Consider the following 4,923-nt stretch of genomic DNA (forward strand, 5'->3'; position numbering starts at 1 on the left):
TGCCAACTTGCATGCGCGTGTCAGCTTGAGAGGCTAGCGGGCCAGGCATACAGCCCTACACATGACAGCATGGGAGTGGCGTGTGTGCGCATGGCGACGTGTGCACGCACAACACTAGGAGGCGCCCACGCTCGTGCATGGCGCTGGCAGGTGGCCGTGCGCGTGTTAGAGTAGGAGAGGGCCTGCGCACATGGGTGGGTGGCTGGTGTGCGCGTGTGGCGTGAGATGCTGGCAGGGTTGGGCAGATAGCCCTGTGCCCAGCGGCGCATGAGGTGCGTCTGTGTGTGCAGGGGCGCATGGGGGTGGCTATGCATGCGCATGATGATAGCAGGGGGCCATGCCCACGGTGGAGGGGAAGGGCAGTTGTGTGTGTGGCGGCGAGGCTGTGGTCTGTGTGCATGGCGGTGCCGGTGGACGGCCATGAGCGCTAGCGATGCTGCGGGGCCGCCGTGAGCGCAGTAGTGCGGGTGGGCGCGCACGACTTGAACGGTGGGGGGCGTGTGTGGGAACAAGCTGTTGGCAGAGAGGCGGAAGGTCTGACCCGTAGTGGGCAAGCACAAGTTGGTCTTCCCATGGGTCGAAAGGGAAGAGAGTTAGAGAAAACTTCGTCAAGAAGAAAGAAACTTTAATTCTTAAAAAAAGTTCACCAAGTCTTTCTTACAAAATTGGCCTATGTATTTGCCTTGGAGTAAACAGAACAGAAGATAACAATCAAAGGACAGTTCTGAAGTCGTAGTTGTGTGTAGGTGCATCCGATGCCGGTGCGTTGTTATGGTCACCATCAAGAAAGTTCTGAAGGTGGCGTTGACGATGATTCATTATGCGGGACGTCTTCTATGAAGGTGGTGGTGCATCCGATACCGGTGCATTGTCATGGTCTCCATCAGAAAAGTTCTGAAGTTGGTGTTGAGGACGATTCATGACGTCGGACGTCTCATGTAAAGGTGGAGGGGCGTTTGATGCTGGTGTGTTGTTGTAATCGCCATTAGAATAGTCCTGAAGTTGGTGTTGACAATAAGTCATGACGCGGGACATCTCATGTGAAGGTGGAGGGGCTTGTGATACCGGTGTGCTGTCGTGGTCGCCATTGGGACAGTTCTGAATTTGGTGTTGATGACGACTCATGATGCGGGACGTCTCGTGTGAAGGTGGAGGCGAGTGTGATCCCGGTAGGTTGTCGTGGTCACCATCATGATAGTTCTAAATTTGGTGTTGATGATGAGTCATGATGCAAAAGGTCTCATGTGAAGGTGGAGGTGCGTCCAATGCTATTGCATTGTCGTGGTCGCCAAGAATTACCTTGGGGTCAAAAGAACTCGACTCTGTTGAGTTGCTGCAAGTGAGCCCCAGTTGATGTAGGACGACGATGGAGAGCGATGGTGGCCACCTTGAAGATGAGGGAAACAGACGTCGGCGATAGCAACAACTCATGCAAACAATAGAAAAAGAGCTTTACGTGACTACGGCGGTAGCACGCGGTGCTGACAACAGCGCGGGCAGCCGCGCGGGCGGCGTGGCCGGTGAGGGGGCTCCAGCAAACCGCATAGGGTGAAGATGAAACCTTACTCTATTCAGAGTTCATGTTAAGGGTGGGGGCTTTTATAACATTTTCCCTTAAGACTTTTGGGATTCGGATAAAAAAATGGAGAACTATTAAAAGAAAGTATGGAAAAATAAAAATAAATAAAAATATAAGGAAGTTTTATCTCGTTAAGGGAACTTTAGGTCCCCTTTAGTTCCCCAATTATTCTCCCCTTCTTTGAGAACTCGACTCTGGCGAGTTACGTGGACGAGCATGAATCATCGGAAACCCATTACCAGCCTCAGTAGGACATTGCCACAAACAGTCGGAGTGCATTCTAGCAGGTGCCCCATGGTATCTCTCTCTGAGTCATTATCACAAACAAAAGAGGCACAATCGATTAGGATGCAGCCTGGGGGGGTTGTTTCCCTATAAGTCATTGTTAGAGGCAGTTGGGGAATTTTGGACTAGCCATGTACGGCACCAGCCCGGATTGTAGACTATGCATGATGGCATTTGAAGGAACCATGGGGGACAGCGCAGGCAACGATGCAGGCCAGAGATGCGGGTGCGTGGCGGCACGGATGGTTGTCCCAAGCATGGGCAGTGGCGGATGCACAAGGCGGTAGAGGGCGTGTGCCAACGCTACTGATGACTCTCAATATGTCATCGATTATTAAGAATTTCTTGAGCATTAAAGTATCATTTGCATCCATTTAATCCATATTGGTTATATTCCATGTACATTATTTTCATACATACTAACCCCACTTGATTCTTTGAATCAAGTGGATTAGATCTCACTTATTGGATTTAATGAGTTCAGATATGGATCAAGCATCAAGAGAAATGCATTTGACTAAGAGGAGCTGGCGAAAAACTCTAAGGAAGAAAAAGCCCTAAAAATCCCCAAGAGGCACAAATGAGAGAAACCTATAAATAGCCTCTTGAGGGTTCATTTTAGGTTGTCCAGAATTTCCAACTGAACAAGCTAGGGCTTGGAGAAGAAGGGTTCTGCACCCTCCAAGAGCTGATGAGCATTGGAGCTGGGAGAGAAGCAAACTGAGGAATAGTTGGAGCACGACGATCACCATCTCGCCGGAAGGGGAGTGACACCAGGTGGTGTGAGGGTTCTAATTTCAGTTCTAGTCTTCTTCTCCCTTCTAAGACAGTCGAATGTGGGACTGGAAGGTACTCAATAGTATTTCCAGTCGTTCCAGACAAGATTGTTCTTTGTTCTAGCTTCATTGCAAGTTTGTTGTTGTTGAATTCGATTTTTCCCTTTGTTTCACTCTTGATCGATCATCCACCCTCTGCATCTGGTTTGAAATCGTCTTCTGTAGCAGCTAAGGCAACCAGCAACCAAGGCCTCAGCCTAGGTCGCCAGCAAGCCAGGCCGCCAGCAGCATAAGCTGCCAGCAGCCAAAGCCGCCAGCGACCAAGGCCTCAACCTAGGTCGCTAGCAAGCCAGGCCGCCACCAGCATAAGCTGCCAGCAGCCAAAGCCGCCAGCGACCAAGACCTCGGCCTAGGTTGCTAACAGGCCAGGCCGCTAGCAGTAGCACCAAGCGGCGCCCAGTTGCACCGCGAGTAGGCCTCGCCTGCGCGCAGCAAAGCTGCGCCCAGCTGCGTCGCGAGCGAGCCTAGCCCGCACGCAATAGAGCTGCGCCCAGCTGCACGACGAGCAAGCCTCACCCGCGCGCAGCAGAGCTGCGCTCAGTTGCGCCACGAGCAGGTCTCGCCCGTGCGCAGCAGAGCTGCGCCCAGCTGAACCCGCGTGCAGGCCCATCCTGTGCGCAGCAACCGCCGCGCGCAGGTGCATCCCGCACGTAGAGGCTGTCGTGCGTAGGACGCACTCGTGCGTGTGAGCGCCGGGTGTTTGTTGAATTCACAAACCCACAGACGTGACTCTGTGGGTAAAATTTGTGAACTTTGATGACTTAACTCTGAGAAAGAATCTGTTAGTGCTCTGAGAAATCATCTTACATAACTTTACTGAGGAAATTCAATGAACTTTACTGAAGATAATTTTTTTGATTGTTAAGATGGAATATTCAGAACTGATAATCTAAAGTAAAAAGAAAAGATTTGCTATTGTTCACCTGCTCCCTGTGGATCGACACCTTACTCGCCCTAAGGCTGTGAGGTTATAAATATTGTTGCATAAGCTCAATCCTCACACAATTAACCAGTAACTAACCAGTAAAATAAACCATAAATTGAGCTTATCAACTGGCGCCGTTGCCGGGGAGGACGGTAGAACAGTAGTAATTTTTTATTTTCTTTTCAATTGTTGGTTGATTTATTCTCCTAAAGCTGCAGGACCTAAAAATCCTCAGCTTATTGTCCTTCTAACTTTCTTCTGAAGTCTATGGTAGTGACAAGGTCCAAAGCCGGTGAGAGATTTGCAGAGAACGTTGCGCAAGATGCCACTCCAGAATCTACAGTCACAAAACCGGAAAATCAGCAGGAAAACATGGCAGAAGAAGGACGTCAACAACATGAGAGGAGGAGAACTATGCTGGACAGATCAACACCCTCCGGAAGCTTGAGGCAAACGGATTTAAATCTGAACATAGGTGAGGGTATCATGTTCAGGTATGACAATGCATTAATACACACCTTACCTGAATTTAGTGGATTGCCTGCACAAAATCCCTTAGAATTTCTAGATGATTTCCATATTAGATGTTCTTCCCAAAATGTTCCAAGATTATCTACAAAAATGCTCAAAATGAAATATTTTCCTCTAACATTAAAAGATAAAGCTTTCTCTTGGTACCCTAATTTAGGAATCACCTTCAACTCTTAGGAAGAGATGTAGGGAAAATTTCTGCAGAAATTTTACCCTCTCTCCAAGACACATTTCTATAGAAGGGAAATCCATAATTTTCATCCCTATGAAGGCGAGGCATTTAGTGAAGCCTGGGAGAGGTTCAATGACCTGTTGAGGAAATGCCCTCATCATGGAATTGAGCACTGTCAATTAGCCCAAATTTTTTATGAGTCTCTGTCAGATTTCATGAAAAATAAGGTCAATTTAGCCACTAGTGGCACATTTTACACTGCATATGAGGACGAGGTGTTTGACATTTTGGAGAGAGTTGCAGAAACTGATCTGCAGGAAATTGGAGAAAACCAAAATGGGAGAAATCTGCAGCCAAAGAGGGCAGGAGTTCTGCAGGTCAATGCAAAGGAGATGGAGCTGCAAGCAGGCCTTAAGGAAACAAACCAGAAATTGGAGGAGCTCACCTCCACCTTGAGAAGTGTTTTCCTTAACAACTCCCCAATAATTAAAGCTAAAATTTGCTCTCTCTATTTCAGCATAGATCATGAAGATGGAGCTTGCCAGGCCATGGAGGAGGAAGTGAAGGCCTTCAACCAACAACAGCAACCTTGGGC

General features: G+C 48.6%; 1 non-coding gene across 1 annotated transcript; it reads right to left on the reverse strand.

Annotated features, from left to right (window-relative positions):
• Positions 1–4,385: 4,385 nt before the first annotated feature.
• On the reverse strand, positions 4,386–4,494 carry LOC144708121 (small nucleolar RNA R71). Its single transcript, XR_013582665.1, has one exon. It is a non-coding gene; the product is annotated as a small nucleolar RNA R71 (small nucleolar RNA).
• Between the last annotated feature and the right edge of the window lie 429 nt (positions 4,495–4,923).

This window comes from Wolffia australiana, chromosome 9 (assembly GCF_029677425.1).
Source record: "Wolffia australiana isolate 7733 chromosome 9, ASM2967742v1".
In the NCBI taxonomy this organism is placed as follows: domain Eukaryota; kingdom Viridiplantae; phylum Streptophyta; class Magnoliopsida; order Alismatales; family Araceae; genus Wolffia; species Wolffia australiana.